Raw genomic sequence first — 20589 nt, 5'->3', positions numbered from 1 at the left:
ACTTATCTCTACTTTGCTGCATCACCCTTCCCTCTTCAAGGGAAAAACCAACGGAAGCTCAAGAAGTAGCAGGTCCTCCAGGCGCGGGTCTCACCGGGTCCGCCGGATGCGGTCCGTACCGGGACCGCCGGGTGCGGGTACAATCGGTTGCTTGGCACTGTGGCACAACTTGCTGGGTGTCAGAGGGCGTCACGCATCGTCCTACAGGGAACGCCCCCAGGATGCCATCCGCCCCGAATGGTTGCGCGGGGAGCACAACTGCCGCGCCCGCAGCGGCTGGCGTAAAGGAGGGCGCACTATAGCCACGCTAGCTAGTCGCTGGAGGTTGACTTCTTGGGCCAGCCGGCATGTGCTAGCTGGTCGGCCGGGTCGCAGCACCCGTCCGGTTCACGCTGGGGAGCTGGCCAGGAGAGAGCCGCATTGAGGGGCTTTGTCAGCCTTGATGTTTTTTAATGGGATCCGGGTTCTGCTGCCTGCCCGGGGTCCATCCCCCAACAACTACCTATTAACTTAACTACTCATTTGATGTTGACTTATATCTTTTTGAAGTAGTTTGTCAAACACTCTCATGCTTCACTTATATTATTTTGAGAGTTGATAATAGTGATGGTAATTTGCACAAGCTATGAAATTGATCCTAATATGATGGATATTCAAGAACGATATAATAAAAATTCTCATGTAGATCACTGGATATGATAAGTTTGACTCCTTGCAATAGTTTTGTGATATGAAGATGATTATATGTGAGTGATGCTAGTGAATAATTGTGATTTAGTAAGAATATTGGTGTTAAGGTTTGTGATTACTTATGCATGCACCTAAAGTCAATAGTCAGGCAACGAAGTTACATCGTACTTATGGTGCATTATTCAGTGTTAGTTATGTTCGATGCATGTTTATGACCATTTTTGCTTTTTGGTTGACGCTTCTCAATCTATTTGATAACCTTCATTTGCACTAAGCGAGAATGCTGCTTGTGCATCCAACTCCTTAAACCCAAAGTTGTGCCAAATGAGTCCACCATACCTACCTATAAGCGGTATTCCATGCCGTTCCAAGTAAATTTGCATGTGCCAACTCTATTTTTTCAAAATAAATTTCTGTTTTGTGTGCCCGTACCGCTCATGAAGCTGCATGGGGTGGCCAATATTTTCCATGCTAGGTACTTTATATTCAGGATGAGTGTTTATTCACTTGTCATTACACGAGAGTGTGGCAGTTGATAGGAATGCCCAGTTTCGAAATGAAAATAATAATAATAGGATGATGATAATAAGTTCCTTGGAAAGTGTTGGTATGGAAGGCACCCATGGATACGGCTAGCCATGGATTGTGAAATAATGGTGGAAAGGAAATAAACTTTATTTTCTGTTTGGGAACCGCCTATAATTTGTCTAGCATGGGAATTCTTGGTCGTTTTCGTTGACAAGAAAAGCATGCCTCTCAAAATAATTTTATCTCTAATTTAAGCCTTGAGCTCTGGCACCTCTGAAAATCTCTGCTTCCCTCTGCGAAGGGCCTATCTATTTACATTTATGAAATTTTTATTTTTATTTTGAGTGTCCATCTTCTCTTACAAAGCACCAACTTGAGAGCACTATTGTCATACTTGTGCATTGAATGTAGCTAATGTTGAGTGTGTTTCATGAATGGATCAATGATTGAGCATAATGGACTAGGGATAATTTTATTTAGCGTTGATATTTTGAAAGACATGGTTGCTTGTTAGTACGCTTTAGTATTGATGTCTTTGTCTCAAATTATAGACTAATTTGTTGAATCATTCAAGTCCAAATTTCCATGCTACAAAAGAAAGAGTACATGATGAATATGATAGGTAGCATTCCACATAAAAAATCTATTTTTAGTGGCTACTTTATCATGATGAGTTTTATAAGAAAGAGTTGTGGTTATGATGCCAGGAGTAGTGATTGAAATTATCATTGATCAAACTTATCCACCATGCTAGCATTCCCACTTCATAAATTATATCTTTTATCATTTTCCTACTGAAGGACGAGCAGTAATTAAGCTTGGGGATGTTGATACGTCTCCAACATATGTATAACTTATGAAGTATTCATACCATGTTTACAACAATTATATATGGTTTTGGTATGATTCGAATGGAACTAACCCGGACTGGCGCTCTTTTCACAAGAACTACCGTGGTGTCGTTTTTGTGCAGAAATCAAAGTTCTCCAAATGTAGCAAAACTTTTTGATATTTTTTGGAAGAAAAGAGACACTAGAAGCTTCATGGGAAGGCCAGAGGAGCTAAAAGGCTTCCACAACCCACCAGGGCATGCCAGGGGCCTAGGTTGTGGGCCGGTGGGTGGTGGGCACCCTGTGGCCCATCCTAAAGTGAGGCCGATGCCAAAAAATTCTCCAAATATAGAAACCACCAGAAATAACCCTAGAACTTCGACTCCGTCACCGCACGCCTCTATACCTTAGAAATACCATCTGAAGCCATATTCTGGCACCCTGTCGAAGGGGGAAATCATCCCCGGAGGCCATCTTCATCATTCCGTGCGCCCACCATGATGAGGAGGGAGTAGTTCACCCTTGAGTCTAGGGGTATATACAAGTAGCTATGTGTTTGATCTTTCTCCCATGTTCTTGATTTGGCACGATCTTGATGTACCATGAGCTTTGTTAATATATATAGTTTGATCATATGGTGTTTTTTCCTCTCTATCTTGTTCTAATGAATTGAGTTTTTACCTTTGAGGTTTCACTATATCGGATCGAATACTTGTTGGATTTGAGAACACTTGATGTATGTCTTGCATATGAATACACGTGGTGACAATGGGGTATTATATTGGTTCACTTGATGTATGTTTTGGCACTCAACTTGCGGATTCCCAAGGTGACATTGGGGTAATCTATGCATAGTGGTTGATGCATGTTTTCGTCCTACTTTCTCCGCTAGAAAATCTTGGGGCACTATTTGAAGTTCTTTTTGTTGGATTGAATATTATGAATCTGAAGTTGTTTGATGTGTATCGTATAATTGACTACGAATACTTGTGGTGACATTGGAATATCTAGGTGGCATTAGAGTTGGTTGATGTGTATCATTTGGTGTTATTTTAGTATGAACTCTAGGGTTGTTTGTGTCACTTATAGGAACAACTCAAAAGATTGATCGGAAAGAATAACTTTGAGGTGGTTTCGTACCCTACAAAACATTTCTTCTTATATTTGACATGTCCATTTTGCATCATGCTTTTATATCGATATTTATTGCATTATGGGCTGTTATTACACGTTATGTCACAATACTTATGCCTTTTCTCTCTTATTTTACAAGGTTTACATGAAGAGGTAGAATGCCCGTAGTTGGAATTCTGGGGTGGAAAGGGAGCAAATATTAGAGACCTATTCTGCACAACTCCAAAAGTCCTGAAACTCCACGGAAGTTAATTTTGGAATTAATAAAAATACCGAGCAAAGAAAATACCAGAGGGGGGCCACCCACCGTCCACGAGGGTGGGGGGCATGCCCTACCCCCTGGGCGCCCCCTGCCTCGTGGGCCCCCTGGCAGGCCTCCAGTGCTCATCTTCTTCTATATGAAGTCTTTTTCCTTGGAAAAAGTCATAAGCAAGCTTTCGGGATGAGACACCGCCGCCACGAGGCGGAACCTTGGCGGAACCAATCTAGGGCTCTGGCGGAGCTGTTCTACCCGGGAAATCGTCACCATCGTCATCACCATTGATCCTCTCATCGGAAGGGGGTCAATATCCATCAAAATCTTCACCAGCACCATCTCCTCTCAAATCCAAGTTCATCTCTTGTATCCGATCTTTGTCTCAACACCTCAGATTGGTACTTGTGGGTTGCTAGTAGTGTTGATTACTCCTTGTAGTTCATGCTAGTTGGTTTATTCGGTGAAAGATTATATGTTCAGATCCTTAATGCATATTAATACCCCTCTTATTATGAACATTAATATGATTTGTGAGTAGTTACGTTTGTTCCTGAGGACATGGGAGAAGTCTTGCTATAAGTAGTCATGTGAATTTGGTATTCGTTCGATATTTTGATGAGATGTATGTTGTCTTTCCTCTAGTGGTGTTATGTGAACATCGACTACATGACACTTCACCATTGTTTGGGCCTAGAGGAAGGCATTGGGAAGTAATAAGTAGATGATGGGTTGCTAGAGTGACAGAAGCTTAAACCCTAGTTTATGAGTTGCTTCGCAAGGGGCTGATTGGGATCCATATGTTTCATGCTATGGTTAGTGAGGGAGTCCTGGATAAGGGGGTATCCGGACAGCCGGAATATATTCATCGTTTGGACTATAGAAGCGTCAAGATACAAGACTCAAGACTTCGGCTCGTGTCTGGATGGGACTCTCCTTTGCGTGGAAGACAAGCTTGGCGATCCGGATATTATGTTTCCTTCCTTGTAACCGACTCCATGTAAAACCTAGCTCTCCGGTGTCTATATAAACCGGAGAGCATGGTCCTTAGAAGGCCGATCACAATTACAATCATACCATCATAGGCTAGCTCTTAGGGTTTAGCCTATCTCATGGTAGATCTACTCTTGTATTCCACATATCTTCAATATTAATCAAGCAGGAAGTAGGGTTTTACCTCCATCGAGAGGGCCCGAACCTGGGTAAACATTGTGTCCCTTGCTTCCTGTTACCATCAGCCTAAGACGCACAGATCGGGACCCCCTACCCGAGATCCGCCGGTTTTGACACCGATAGTTAGGTTTACCTTAATACTTCTTTTGTAGTTGCAGATGCTTGCAATAGGGGTTAATCATAAGTGGGATGCTTGTCCAAGAAAGGGCGGTACCCAAGAACCGGTCCACCCACATACCAAATTATCAAAGTAATGAACGCGAATCATATGAGCGTGATGAAAACTAGCTTGACGATAATTCCCATGTGTCCTCGGGAGTAGTTTTCTCTAATAAGAATTTGTCCAGGCTTGTCCTTTGCTACAAAAAGGATTGGGCCACCTTGCTGCACCTTATTTACTTTTGTTACTTGTTACCCGTTACGAATTACCTTATCACAAAACTATCTGTTACCGATAATTTCAATGCTTGCAGAGAATACCTTATTGAAAATTGCTTGTCATTTCCATCTGCTCCTTGTTGGGTTAAGCACTCTTACTTATCGAAAGGACTACGATAGATCCCCTACACTTGTGGTTCATCAAGACTCTTTTCTGGCGCCGTTGTCGGGGAGTGAAGTGCCTCTAGTAAGTGGAAATTGGTAAGGAAAAATTTATATAGTGTGCTGAAATTTACTGTCCCTTGTTACTATGGAACATAATCCTTTGATGGGCTTGTTCGGGGTATCTTCACCCCGACCAGTAGAGCAAAGAGTTGCTCCTCAACCTACTGAACCTACTAAAAATGTTTACTTTGAAATTCCTTTGGGTATGATAGAGAAACTGCTAGCTAATCCTTTTACAGGAGATGGAACATTGCATCTCGATTTGCACCTAATCTATGTGGATGGAGTTTGTGGATTATTTAAGCTTGCAGGTATGCGTGAGGATGTTATCAAGAAGAAGGTTTTCCCTTTATCTTTGAAGGGAAAGGCATTGACATGGTTTAGGCTATGTGATGATATGGGATCATGGAACTACAACCGATTGAAATTGGAATTTCATCACAAGTTTTACACTATGCATCTTGTTCATCGTGATCGTACCTATATATATAATTTTTGCCCTCGCGAAGGAGAAAGCATCGCTCAAGCTTGGGGGAGGCTTAAGTCAATGTTTTATTCATGCCCCAATCATGAGCTCTCAAGAGAAATTATTCTTCAGAATTTTTATGGTCGGCTTTCTCTCAACAATTGCTCCATGCTCGATACTTCTTGTACTGGTTCTTTTATTATGAAGACTATTGAATTCAGATGGGATTTATTGGAAAGAATTAAACGCAACTCTGAAGATTGGGATCTTGACGAAGGTAACGAGTCAGGTATGACACCTAAGTTTGATTGTGTTAATCTTTTATGGATACCGATGCTTTTCATGAATTTAGGACTAAATATGGACTTGACTCTGAGATAGTAGCTTCTTTATGTGAATCATTTGCTACTCATGTTGACCTCCCTAAGGAGAAATGGTTTAAATATAATCCTCCCATTGAAGTAAAATTAGTTGCACCTATTAAAGTTGAAGAAAAGACTATCACTTATAATGATCCTATTGTTCCTACTACCTATATTGAGAAACCACCCTTCCCTGTTAGGATAAAGAATCATGCTAAAGCTTCAACTATGGTTCGTAAGAGTATTACTAGAACACCTACACTACCTGAGCAAATTAAAGTTGAACCTAGTATTGCTATGGTTAAAGATCTCTTGGCTGATAGTATTGGTGTGCATGTTATTTACTTCTGTGATGAACTGCTAGAATTGCTAGACCAGATACTAAGAATAAACATAGACATGTTGTAGGCATGCCTGCTATTTCTGTTAAAATAGGAGACCATTGTTATCATGGCTTATGTGATATGGGTGCTAGTGCAAGTGCGATACCTCATTCCTTATACAAAGAAATTATGCATGATATTGCACCTGCTGAGATAGAAGAAATTGATGTTGCAATTAAGCTTGCCAATAGAGATACTATTTCACCAGTTGGGATTGTTAGAGTTGTTGATGTCTTGTGTGGGAAAGTTAAATATCCTGCTGATTTTCTTGTTCTTAGTTACCCGCAGGATATCTTTTGTCCCATCGTATTTGGTAGACCATTCTTGAATACTGTTAATGCTAGGATAGACTGCAAAAAGGATGTTGTCACTATTGGTTTGGGGGATATGTCTCATGAGTTTAATTTGCTAAATTTTGTAGACAACCCCGTGATAAAGAATTGCCTAGTAAAGATGAAATTATTGGTCTTGCTTTTATTGCCGTGCCTCCTAATGATCCTTTAGAACAATATTTGCTAGACCATGGAAATGATATGTTTATGAATGAAAGAAGGGAGATAGATGAAGTATTCTTTAAACAGGGACCTATTTTGAAACACAACTTGCCTGTTGAAATTCTAGGGGATCCTCCACCACCCAAGGGTGATCCCGTGTTTGAGCTTAAACCACTACCTGATACTCTTAAATATGCTTATATTGATGATAAGAAGATATATCCTATTATTATTAGAACTAACCTTTCAGAGCAGGAAGAGGAGAAATTATTGAAAACTCTGAAGAAGCACCGTGCTGCTTTTGGATATACTCTTGATGATCTTAAGGGCATTACTCCCACTCTATGCCAGCACAAAATAAAATTGGAGAAAGACGCTAAACCAGTTGTTGATCACCAACGGCGGTTAAATCCTAAGATGAAAGAAGTGGTAAGAAAATAAATACTAAAGCTCCTGGAGGCAGGTATAATCTATCATGTTGCTGATAGTCAGTGGGTAAGTCATGTCTATTGTGTCCCTAAGAAGGCAGGTACTACTGTCGTTCCTAATGATAAAGATGAATTGAACCCGCAAAGAATTGTTACAGGTTACAGGATGGTAATTGATTTCCACAAATTAAGTAAAGCTACTAAAAAGGATCATTAACCTTTGCCTTTTATTGATCAAATCCTAGAAAGATTATCCAAACATACACATTTTTGCTTTATAGATGGTTACTCTGGTTTCTCTCAAATACCTGTGTCAAAAGAGGATCAAGAAAAGACCATTTTTACTTGCCCTTTCGGTACTTTTGCTTATAGACGTATGCCTTTTGGTTTATGTAATGCACCTGCTACCTTTGAAAGATGCGTGATGACTATATTCTCTAACTTTTGTGAAAAGATTGTTGGGGTTTTCATGGATGATTTCTTTGTTTATGGATCCTCCTTTGATGATTGCTTGAGCAACCTTGATCGAGTTTTGTAGAGATGTGAAGAAACTAATCTTGTCTTGAATTGGGAAAAATGCCACTTTATGGTTAATGAATGCATTGTCTTGGGGCATAAAATTTCTGAAAGAGGTATTGAAGTTGATAAAGCTAAAGTTGATGCTATTGAAAATATGTCATGTCCTAAAGACATTAAAGGTACAAGAAGTATCCTTGGTCATGCCAGTTTTTATAGGAGGTTTATTAAGGACTTCTCTAAAATTTCTAGGCCTCTCACTAATCTCTTACAAAAAGATATTCATTTTGTCTTTCATGATGATTGTATGGAAGCATTTGAAATACTTAAGAAAGCTTTGATTTCTGCGCCTATTGTTCAGCCACCAGATTGGAATTTACCCTTTGAAATTATGTGTGATGCTAGTGATTATGTCGTAGGTGCTGTTCTAGGACAAATAGTTGATAATAAACTAAATGTTATTCAATATGCTAGTAAAACTCTAGACAGTGCCCAGAGAAATTATGCTACTACTGGAAAAAATTAGTAGTTGTATTTGCTTGTGATAAGTTTAGACCTTATATTGTTGACTCTAAATTAACTGTTCACACTGATCATGCTGCTATTAAATATCTTATGGAAAAGTATGCTAAACCTAGACTTATTAGATGCGTTCTCCTACTACAAGAATTTGATTTGCATATTATTGATAGAAAGGGAGCTGAGAACCCTGTTGCAGACAACTTGTCTAGGTTAGAGAATGTTCTTGATGGGCCACTACCTATTGATGGTAGCTTTCCTGACGAACAATTAGCTATTATAAATGCTTCTCGTACTACTCGATGGTATGCTGATTATGCTAATTATATTGTTACCAAATTTATACCCCTAGTTTCACATACCAGCAAAAGAAAAAGTTTTTCTATGATTTAAGACATTACTTCTGGGATGACCCACACCTTTATAAAGAAGGAGTAGATGGTGTTATTAGACATTGTGTACCATAGCATGACAGGAATAGATCCTACGCACGTGTCACTCCGAGGCTTATGGAGGACACCACGCTGGAGATAGAACTGCGCATAAGGTATTGCAATCCAATTTTTATTGGCCTACCCTCTTCAAGGATGCCCGTAAGTTTGTCTTGTCTTGCGATGAATGTCAAAGAATTGGTAATATTAGTAGACGTCAAGAAATGCATATGAATTATTCTCTTGTTATTGAACCATTTGATGTTTGGGACTTTGATTATATGGGACCGTTTCCTTCCTCTAATGGGCATACACATATTTTAGTTGATGTTGATTACGTTACTAAGTGGGTAGAGGCTATTCCAACAAGTAGTGCAGATAATAACACCTCTGTCGGTGGGAAACGAAACCTATGGAATCACAAGAATCCCTACTGCGGTTGCGGGGCGCGGGATCGTGAGAAGAGCGGGACTAGTAAACAGCACAAGGGGGATTTACCCAGGTTCGGGTCGCAAAGATGCATAAAACCATACGTTCCTGCTTTGGTGGATGTATTCAGTGTTCTTGAGCTCTTGAACTAGCTCTAGGTGCTATCAGGTTTGAAAGAGCTAAACCCTTTTCCAGTGTGCCATGTGCCTCCTTTTATAGGCGAAAGGGGCTGCCATAGTGGCACACAGGAGGTGGAAAGTGCTACAGGTTGCGAGCTTATCGCTAGTATCACAGGACAAAACGCATTTAATGCGAGGCTTAGGTGTCCCTTCCCTTTATTGGGGACGGGGGCGAGGCCCGTCCCGTCCGTCGCCGCTCCTCCTTGCTTTGACACGCGCCCTAGCCAACGACGCATGTCGTTCCATGTAGGCAGGCAGGCAGCTGAGGTGGCGCGGTGGTGGAGCCTCCACAAAGGGCTGCATCCTGCCACACAGGTGCCTGCCCAGCTGGTTGGCTTAGCAGCTGCATGTGAACGACGACGGAGACTTGGCTGGTGTGGGCCTAGCAGTGGCCCTCCTGGCGCCCTTGGCGAGGTTCTTGTCGGGTGGCCCGGTGTCGGTGTCAAAACCGGCAGATCTCGGGTAGGGGGTCCCAATCTATGCGTCTTAGGTTGATGGTAACAGGAAGCAAGGGACACAATGTTTACCCAGGTTCGGGCCCTCTCAATGGAGGCAAAACCCTACTTCCTGCTTGATTAATATTGAAGATATGAGTAGTACAAGAGTAGATCTACCACGAGATCGTAGAGGCTAAACCCTAAGAGCTATCCTATGATGGTATGATTGTAATTGTGATCGATCTTCTAAGGACCATGCTCTTAGGTTTAATTAATATTGAAGATATGAGTAGTACAAGAGTAGATCTACCACGAGATCGTAGAGGCTAAACCCTAAGAGCTATCCTATGATGGTATGATTGTAATTGTGATCGACCTTCTAAGGACCATGCTCTTTGGTTTATATAGACACCAGAGAGCTAGGGTTTACATGGAGTCGGTTACAAGGAAGGAAACATAATATCCCGATCGCCAAGCTTGTCTTCCACGCAAAGGAGAGTCCCATCCGGACACGAGCCGAAGTCTTGAGTCTTGTATATTGATGCTTCTATAGTCTAGACGATGTGTACAGTCCGGCTGTTCGGATACCCCCTTATCCAGGACTCCCTCAGTAGCCCCTGAACCAAGCTTCAATGGCGATGAGTCCGGCGCGCAGTCTTGTCTTCGGCATTGCAAGGCGGGTTCCTCCTCCGAATACTCCAAGGTTATTATCGAACACGTAGGTCATGTCCGGATCTGCAAAATGATCTTCACACACCATTGTAGGGAACATAGCATAAATCCGTTATGCTGGCAATCTTTGTACGTTGTGCCCTTGCATCGTGGCCTGGTCCAACACGAACTGGCGTTTCCTGCTCCACCTAGACTCGAATTGCGAGGCGGTTTTATTGGCACGTCCCGCCAAAGCAGAGATCATGTTCCTCCTAATACGGGATCTTCATTAACGTGGGCATATGTGACCCCAAGGCGACCATTCGTATGATTCCGTGTATTTAAATCACTACAAGAAATATGTCAACTTGTGACCTTGACTATTGGTCACTGAAAGGTCATTGTTTTTCATTTGCGACCTTTTTGTGACCAAAAACAGAAGGTCAAAAGCTGGCGGTCGTAAACTGAAACTAACGACCTTCTCTATGAGAAGGTCGTAGACGTTTACGACCAAAATGTGCCTATTGTTTTGTTTTGGTCACTAGCAGCCTCCCCAGGCCACGTAGGCATCCGACGTGGCAATCTGATGTGGCACAAGAATCAGCCCGGTCCAATTCGATTTTCTACATGGGCCTAGCCCAACAATTTGGCCTTTTAAAAGCTTTTTTCATGTGCTTCTATTAGCTACATGGCTCTAACCTAGTAATTCGGCCCATGTATTATTTTTTAGGCAAGCCCTTTTAATATATGTATATTATGTTAATTTCAGTTAGCTACATGGGCCTGGCCTAAATTTGGCCTTTTTTTCTAGCGCACAACATTTTGCAGTCAAATTATTTTTTATTTCCAACTTTTCTTCCCAGCTCCAGTTTATAGATGGGTCCCAAATGTCAGATTTTTGACAGCTTATTAATAAGCAATATATATGTATATATCAAACAGACAGAAGAGAGAAAGCATATGAAAATGTTCAAATAACAACTAAAATAAGTTTATACAATATGCTATACAAAACAGAACACGTGAAACTACATACACTCATTCACATCACAACAACCAGTTTCCATACACTCATTCACATCACATCAACCAGTTTAACCATCAAATCTTGCATACCCAGGAACTTCAAACTTCACCCAGATCCACACAATCGTAAATATTGGGATCTACAAATAGACCGCTCTGCCAGTACAAAAGCTAGTTGCTCTTCAATATGGGTAGAAGTCCTCAACGGAGTTCCATTCACCTACAAGAACAGAATGGAATATCAAGTACTTGCATTCTTCAAGAAGATTACAACCAACATGTATATGTAGAAGGACATCATATGTAGAAGGACATCAGGAAAGCTGATGGAGCAAAATCAAACAACAGATAAATCAAGTAAATAGACCATTTGGAAAAAAATATACTACCAGGCTTGAACATGAGCATAGAAAAGAAAAGATGATTTCGGTGAAATTAAAACTCCCAATGAAAGGTGAATAACAGTGCAGCTGATTAGCTCCTAGTATGGAGGAATATCACAAAATTAAACAAGATGGTCGTGCAAGTTTCTATACAAGTATTCGTGATTACAGTTTGTTATCGTCGTCTAAATTCTCCAACATGCACAAAATTAATTAATATATCTGAATGTGCTACCAATGAAGCAAATTCTAAAAGATACACGGACATGGCTTAATTAGCCAACCATGTCATTCTCTAAACACACAGCAAACTCAACGATAACGTGTATAGTTATTACCATATAGTTTCTATATGAGTATTCATGATTTCAGTTTGTCATAGTCGTTTAAATAGCTTGGCAAACATTGACAGCAAAGAAAATAAATTTAAGTTAATAGCTTTGTGAGCATGTAGTAGATTGTTCACATCCTAATGAAATACATGGCAAAGAAGCTTTACCATGTAGACAAACACCCACTAACTCAGACGCTACAGGTGCTTGTTTCATCATGTTACAAAGGAGAAGCACAAACCACAACTTTACTCCACACACACACACACACATTAAATACATGGCAAATATTTAATGAGAGCAGAGGTAGAGAATGAGAATGTACATATGTGTTAGTATTATTTTGAGCTACTCTCAACCTTGTAAAAGAGAATAATTAAGGAAGGCCCTTTCAGTTAGGTAGAATCTTCCTAAGAGATGAAACCATTAGGACTAACTAAATAGGGCACAAAATTGAAATATAAAACAAAACCAGATGCATATGCTGACAATCAAGCAGGTGCATAACAGGGACCAATCAGCATGAACAGGAATGTAGTTGCTGCTACAAATCTTAAGAACACACACTTTACAAACTATCCTATAGTATTTTCTTCCGAACATAGTTCAGTCTCTATAAACAAAAACTAAGTCTGTATGTACGTGGATCAGTGGATGCATCTATCAACCTTTATGATACCAAATGTGTAACATGAGAGTGAGGCAAGTCACGATCCACAAAAGGGATTCACCCCTTTCTGCTTCCTACACTAACTTACATTTCTAGTTCCTCTTTTGGGGAAAAGCAAAGCAAGTAACAACAACTATCCAGATTCGTTGGGTTCTCAAAAGCGAAATCCTGGCCTTTTCTGAAGACGAAAATACAGCATATACCCCCGGAAGCAGCTCAAGGTTGCGGATCCGAGCACCAGGTTGTGGACACCGGACTCCGCCGCATACCTAGCTAGCGCCTCCGCGACGCTGTGCCCCTCCAGAACCACCGTCTCCACCTGCACGCACGCACGCACATTGGAATTCAGACACGGTCTAGGCGGCTAGCAGGTGCCCCGAAGAAGGGAAGATGGTCGAGGACTTACGGTTTTGCTGCCGAAGAGGCGGCGGATCAGTAGGATAGCAATCAACGAGCTCCCCATAGGATGATTTTGCTCTGCTCAAGCAAGCAACGAACAACACGATAGCAATCAAATACATTCAGATTGTGTCAAACTGAACCAAGCCAAAGCAATCAACATCACCAAGTTGTGTCTGGAAGAATCGCGGGTGTTTATGTGCACATCAATCAAATCAAATATAATCAGATGTGCAGGGGGCCGGGTAGAACACCACTTGAGATGGGGAGGTGCTCACCACTTGAGATGTGCAGCAGCCACGTCCGTCAGGGGGGGTTGCTTTTTCTGGTTCCACCTGCAGCAGCAACATCAGCTTCTACAGATCAGATCGGACACAAAACAAATCACACGCAGGCAGACAAAAGGAATCAGAGGGAGGGAGGAAACAGACAAGACAAGGGAGGAGGGATTCATGCTCGACCACCATGGCCGGAGAGGAGATGCACGTCCTGGAAGGTCGAGGAAGAACCGACCTTGGTCTGAGACAAGGCCACTGCATCAGGACGCTCCGACCCCCACCGAGAGATGGTGGATGCGGATCCGGCACCGCTGCCATCGTCCCCGTCCATCCATCCATTTATCTGGGGAGGGAGGGAGGTCGCCGGTGGTGATGGGGTTGGTGGAGATGGTCGCCGGTGGGGGTGGGGTTGGGGGTCGGCGACAGCGACGGCGGTGGGATTGGAGGAGGGGAGCTCGAGTGGATCTCCAGCCAGTGAAGGGAGGGGAGGTGGCACCGGCAGCTGAGTGGAGGCGGTCACCAGCAGCTGGTTCAACGGAGGGGGATCCAAATCAAATCGTGGGGAGACGAGGAGGAGGAGGAGAAGGTTGGTTAGTCGGCCGGCGGGTATGAAGTAGAGGATGTTGCCAGGCAGTCAAGGAGTGGGGGAGGAGGTCACCGGCGGGGCTGGGGCTCGGTTTGGGGGAGTGGCGATCGGCGGCGTGGCCGGCTTTGGGGTTGCGGGAGAGGAGAGGATGGATCTAGGGGACCGAGGGGAGCGAGGGAGTGGGTGAGTGGGGGTGGCGGCGGGTGAGGATCTGGGGATCGAGGGAAGGGTGGGTGGGTGGATTAGGGTTTTTGATTCTCGGGAGTAGCTCCACCGTTGGATGGATGCGTGATGGATGGCTCAGATTACGTCCAATTTGGTGATCCGCGTGAAAGCAATTCCTCGCGTCTCATTGGCCGGCTATCTCGCACTTGAATCTTAAAATTTTGGACGCAAAACTTTGAATTTTTGTAAACATAACAATGTCATAGTTTGTCAAAATGATCTCGTTTTTTTCATAAGTGTGCATCTTAGAATGGCAACGATGCCATAGCTCGACGGCTTTCATTTTCTTTGCACAAAAAGATGATTTTCCATTTTTCGAGTGCATAAAATGGTTTTTTCTATGAACAAGCTACCAAATATTTGTTCCAAAATAGCACAACTCCATTTTTCAAAAATATTAGACCACATATTATGTAAAATTGACCAAATAGTTACATGTCAAAAGCTTTTGATCCACCTCTTATAAAAAAACAAATTTCACCCATTCAGTGGGAAGCGGGGAAAATTTGAACGAGAATATGTTCAAATGATCTCATATTGTGCACAAGGGTTCATATTGGAATGTCAAACAATGTTTCCTAAGAAAGTTTTCATATTCTTTGGACGAAAAAATCATTTTCCATTTTCCGAGTGCCCAAAATGAGTTTTTTGTGTGAAGGACATACCAAATAATTGTTGCAGAATTGTACCAAATCAATTTTTTAAAATACTAGGACATATTTAATGCATAATTGACCAAATGGATGGGTGTCAAAAGTCTTGATCCACCTGTGGTGAAAAAGACAAGTTTCCGCCGATTCAGCTGGAAGTGGGTCAAATTTGAACTGCAGCCGCCTCATAGTTTGCTCTATATTTTTTCAAAAAATCATTTCTAGGTATAAAAGTATCTATTTAATAAGAGAAACACCAAAAAAATTCCAAGATTCAACCACTAGCTAGTAACGGCCATTCCCGCTGTTTTGACCGCATTTTGAAACGGGCACAAAAAATTCAAAAAATATCAAAAAAATTGGAAAACCTTCGCATTGTGTCATTATATGTGATGTAGTTGGTAGGAAAAATAAAAAACTTATAATACGGCAATTATTTTTAAAAAGTGTTCTCACAAATGAGCTGTCATGCGTGAAGATTCATGGCTTTCAAGCCAAATGATCAATCTTATGTTCATATTCATGGCATAGTTTGTTCAAATGATCTCATATTGTGCACAAGGGTGCATATTGGAATTCCAAAGAATGTTGCCGAAGGGAGTTTTCATTTCCTTTGCACAGAAAATCCATTTTCCATTTCTCAAGTGCCCGAAATGAGTTCTTTTTGTGAAGGACCTACCATATATTTGTTGCAAAATTGGACCAAATCATTTTCTAAAATACTAGGCCATATTTAATTCATAATTGACCAAATGGTTGGGTGTCCAAATTTTTGATCCACCTCTGGTGAAAAAGACAAATTCCCGCCGATTCAGCAGGAAGCGGGTTAAATTTGAACTGCAGCTGCCTCATAGTTTGCTCTTTAATTTTTCCAAAAATCATTTCTAGGTACATAAGTATCTATAATCAGAGAAACACCAAAAAAATTCCAAGATTCAAGCACTAGCAAGGAACGGTCATGTCCGCCGTTTTGACAGCATTTTGAAACGAGCATAAAAAATTAAAAAAAATTAAAAAATTGGGAAACCTTCGCATTGTGTCATTATATGTGACCAAGTTTCCAGGAAAAATAATAAACTTGTAATACGACAATTATTTTAAAAAAGTGTTCTCGGAAATGAGCTATCACGCGTGAAGATTCAGGATTTTCAAGCCAAATGATCAATCTTATGGCCACATTCATCGCATAGTTTGTTCAAATGATCTCATATTGTGCACAAGGGTGCATCTTGGAATTCCAAACAATGTTGCCTAAGGAAGTTTTCATTTTCTTTGGACGAAAATACCATTTTCCATTTTTCGAGTGCCCAAAAGGAGGGTTTTTTGTGAAGGACCTCCCAAATAATTATTGCAAAATTGGACCAAATTAATTTTATAAAATACTAGGACATATTTAATGCACAATTGACAAAATGGTTGGGTGTAAAAAGTTTTGATCCACCTCTCGTGAAAAAGACTAATTTCTGCCGATTCAATTGGAAGCGGGTCAAATTTGAACTGTAGCTACCTTGTAGTTTGCTATTTATTTTTTCAAAAAATCATTTCTAGCCACATAATTATCTATTCAATCATATAAACACCAAAAAAATTCCAAGATTCAACCATTAGCTAGGAACGGTCAGTCCGGCCGTTTTGACCACATTTTGAAACATGCATAAAAAATTCAAAAAAAAAATAAAAAAATTGGGAAACCTTCGAAGTGTGTCATTATATGTGGCCAAGTTCCCAGAAAAATAATAAACTTGTAATACAACAATTATTTTAAAAAAGTGTTCTCAGAACCGAGCTATCACGTGTGGAGATCAATGGCTTTCAAGCCAAATGATCAATCTTATGGCCACATTCATGGCATAGTTTGTTCAAATGATCTCATATTGTGCACAAGGGTGCATATTGGAATGGCAAACAATGTTGCCTAAGGAAGTTTCCATTTTCTTTGGACGAAAAAACCATTTTCCATTTTTTGAGTGCCCAAAAGGAGGTTTTTTTGTGAAGGACCTCCCAAATAATTGTTGCAAAATTGGACCAAATCAAATTTGTAAAATACTAGGACATATTTAATGCACAATTGACAAAATGGTTGGGTGTAAAAAGTTTTGATCCACCTCTGGTGAAAAAGACAAATTCCCTCCGATTCAGTTGGAAGCGGGTCGGGTCAAATTTGAACTGCGGCTACCTCATAGTTTGCTATTTATTTTTTCCAAAAATCATTTCTAGTTACATAAGTACCTATTTAACCATAAATACATGGTTTGGTGGTGATACGTTGAGGTTTGGGCGGTGGCCGAGGGCCCCAACTCTAGAGCGCGTAAACTCGCATGCCCGCCGCGAGGTCACCGTGTGGTCGTGGCGTTGCCATGTGTTCCGGGTGGCCTAGGCATGTATAGTGGGTTGGGCACTCACCAGGTAGGTGCTAGGAAGAAAATTACAACATAAGATTCTCACGAGGAGACCGATCGGAACTCAAACATGAATTAGCAGCCAAGTGTTTGATTAACGGTACGGGAAATGTACATGGCTAATGGGCATGAGTTTTGGCTGAGGATGATCAGTTACTAAGAAGACCGTCTTCACAAATTTTCAGCTCAAAAGGAGGAGCCTAGGTGGTACTTGCTTTGCAAAGTACCACACTAGACATAAATACGAATGTTGAAGCTAGGCTCAAAATAATGAATGGATTGAGCTGGCATTTGGTGGAGGATGGTTATTTGGGCATAGGAAAGCACTATAGAAAATGGATACTATTTGGACATGCCAAAGTGGTACTTCCTTCACAAACTGTTGTTCTGAACAGAATAGGAAAATGAATATTTTTGAACTATTTTTCAACTAGGCAAGGAAGGTTTTTATGAATATATGACCCAAAGAATTTATGAGATTTTTTTGGGAATTTTGGGAATGACAGAAATATAGGTTGCTTCACAACCTAGGGCAAAAACTGCCACATGGACATGACACATAGGCAAAACCGATGAGGTGGCGCCTAGTCATAGCAACCCACCACAATTTACAAGGTTATGACCATCTATATTGGTCATGATCAGCTAGAAATAAGGCAGCAGACCAGTGCTATCTGTTTTATGACCATTTCGTGTAAGGAAATTACGACCTTTCTGACCAAAATGGTCGTTATAGTTTAGGGTTTGGAGCCCCACGAACAGCTTTTGACCAATTGGTCTGAAATGGTCATAGATCTATGACCAATTCTTCCAGGGTCACTGACAGAAGGTCACTATTTGATATATTTCTTGTAGTGGATAAGTCTCAAGCGGTCACGCTGAGGACTCTTGGTATTCATCCCTTTTATAAAGGGGTCAAGGCCTACGCCTCTTCTCGACCTCTCCTGCCCCTACTTGCACCTCGAGCTCCAGCACTCAAAACCTAAGCTCCAACACCCCAGATCCCCCAGTATGTCCGGATGCGACGCAATAGGCCGGTGGGTGGCCTCCTCGATTCAAGAGGAGGACATTGCGAAGCTTAGGGAGGTCGGATACCTGACCGCCGATATCCAGCACAGGCTTCCTGCTCCGGGGCAAGTTATCCCCACGCCGGAGCCCAACGAGAGCCTCGTGTTTGTCCCTCACTTCTTCCGAGGCCTAGGCCTCACCCTCGACTGCTTTGTGAGGGGGCTCATGTTCTACTATGGCTTGGATTTCCATGATCTGGCTCCAGACGCCCGCCGTCCTCCATATCTCGTCGTTCATTATCGTGTGCGAGGCTTTTCTCCACGTCAACCCACACTTCGGCTTATGGCTTAAGACCTTCAATGTGAAGCCGAAGATGATCGAGGGGCGACATGCGGAGTGTGGAGGTGCCATAATAAGCAAGAACACCGATGCCCCATGGCCAGAGGGTTCTTTTCCGGAAGTATCCGATGTGTGGCAACGGAGGTGGTTTTATGTCATAGCTCCCAGAGGCAAAAAGTGGGTAGCTGCCCCCGAGTTCCGCTCAGGCCCTCCGTCACAGTTAGCGTCTTGGACCGACGTAAGACGGAATTATGGACCTGCTGGTGATGTACCAGAACTATAGAATCGTATCCGGGAGCTTATTGAGAGGGACATAAATCTTATCAGCATAATGCAAGTGATGCTAATCCGGCGGATGTTGCCATGCAAACGTCGGCCTCTCCGGATGTGTGAGTTTAATCCGGAGGGTCTGCGAACTATTAAGCACTTCTTTGGCCTAAAGCTCGAAGGAATGTGTAAATTATTCTTCGGACCTCAAGTAAAGTATCCGGACACCACCGAGGATGCGGGCCTAAGCTGCAATCGCCTAGATGCCCAAGTAAGTAACCTTAAAGCCGGACACTTCATTTATATTTATCATAACTATTATTCTGAAAATCCCTCCATGGCCAGGAATGGCCAAACAAGGCAGAGAGAATCAGGTGTCCGGCGCCACTTCTTGAAGGTTCGCCTGGTCCAACCATTGCAAAGATGCTGGGCCGGGCGCTCGACAAAATCCCTTCAGGGAAAGGCGAATGAAAGGGAAGTGAAGCCGAACTTCATGCACTACACATCCAGACTGGGGAAATCGCTACCCATCCTATGGAGGATAGCCGTGAAGGGAAGGTCAAAGCCTCCTCTCCACGCGGGAAGAAGAGGTCCGCCTCCGAAGATTTGGAGGCGGAGACACCCAAGCAAGGGAAGAAAGCATCACCAGGGGGCTCTGCCGCGAAGGGCACCCTCACCGCGTCATGCCCACCAACGGGCCAGCCCTCCACCAAGCCGTAAGTTTATTCATTAATTCGAAGGTGTGATGTTACTCCGAGATCCATAACCGGGACTTCGTCTTTTGTAGTCCGGCGAGCAGCTCTTCTCGACAGAGTTCGTCTTCGGGGGACCTTCGTCCGGAGATGATGGAGAGCGAGACTCCACCGACATCTCCGCCTCATGAGGCGGGCGACACAGAGGTGTCATCGCGGAGGGGTCCGGATCTGCTGAAGCCAGCAGCGAACACGTCAGTCACCCTGAGCCCGGAGCGTTTGGCTCCCACGGGGGCGATGAGAAGGGTCCGGCACAGTTCAGTGTCCGGCCGGACATACTGACGGGCCTTCTGGAGCGAGCCGCGCTCTCGAAGGAGCACCTCTCTTTAATGAGCACGGTGCTCATGAAGATTTCATCCGCGATCAGCGGTTCGAATGAGGCATTTACAAGCCTGCTCAGAGGCTTTGAGGTATGTCATGAAAAATGCACAATTTTTTGGTTATGAAGCGCTTGCTAGGTGTGCTCCCTATAGATAGTAGCCCCTAAGACTCTGGTTGCCCGCCATAGGAGGCAAGCGGGGGATCATATACTAATGGCTGCACCGTACATGTGTGCAGGTATACAAGGATCCGGCAGCCGACCAGTCTGTTGAAGTTGCCGAACTAAGGAGGCAGATCGGATCCATTGATGCCGATATCACGCTGGTAAATAAACGGCTGGAGGAATCACAGGGTATGTGCTCGGATTCCCGTATTATGATGTATAGGAAAATGCAAGAGGTGCATAATATTAATGTAATGTGTTTGCACTGCAGATGGTGCTGCTGTC

This window comes from Triticum aestivum, chromosome 2B, assembly GCF_018294505.1.
Source record: "Triticum aestivum cultivar Chinese Spring chromosome 2B, IWGSC CS RefSeq v2.1, whole genome shotgun sequence".
Classification (NCBI taxonomy): Eukaryota; Viridiplantae; Streptophyta; class Magnoliopsida; order Poales; family Poaceae; genus Triticum; species Triticum aestivum.
The sequence above is the reverse complement of the archived record's forward strand: the minus strand, read 5'-3'. Positions refer to the sequence as shown.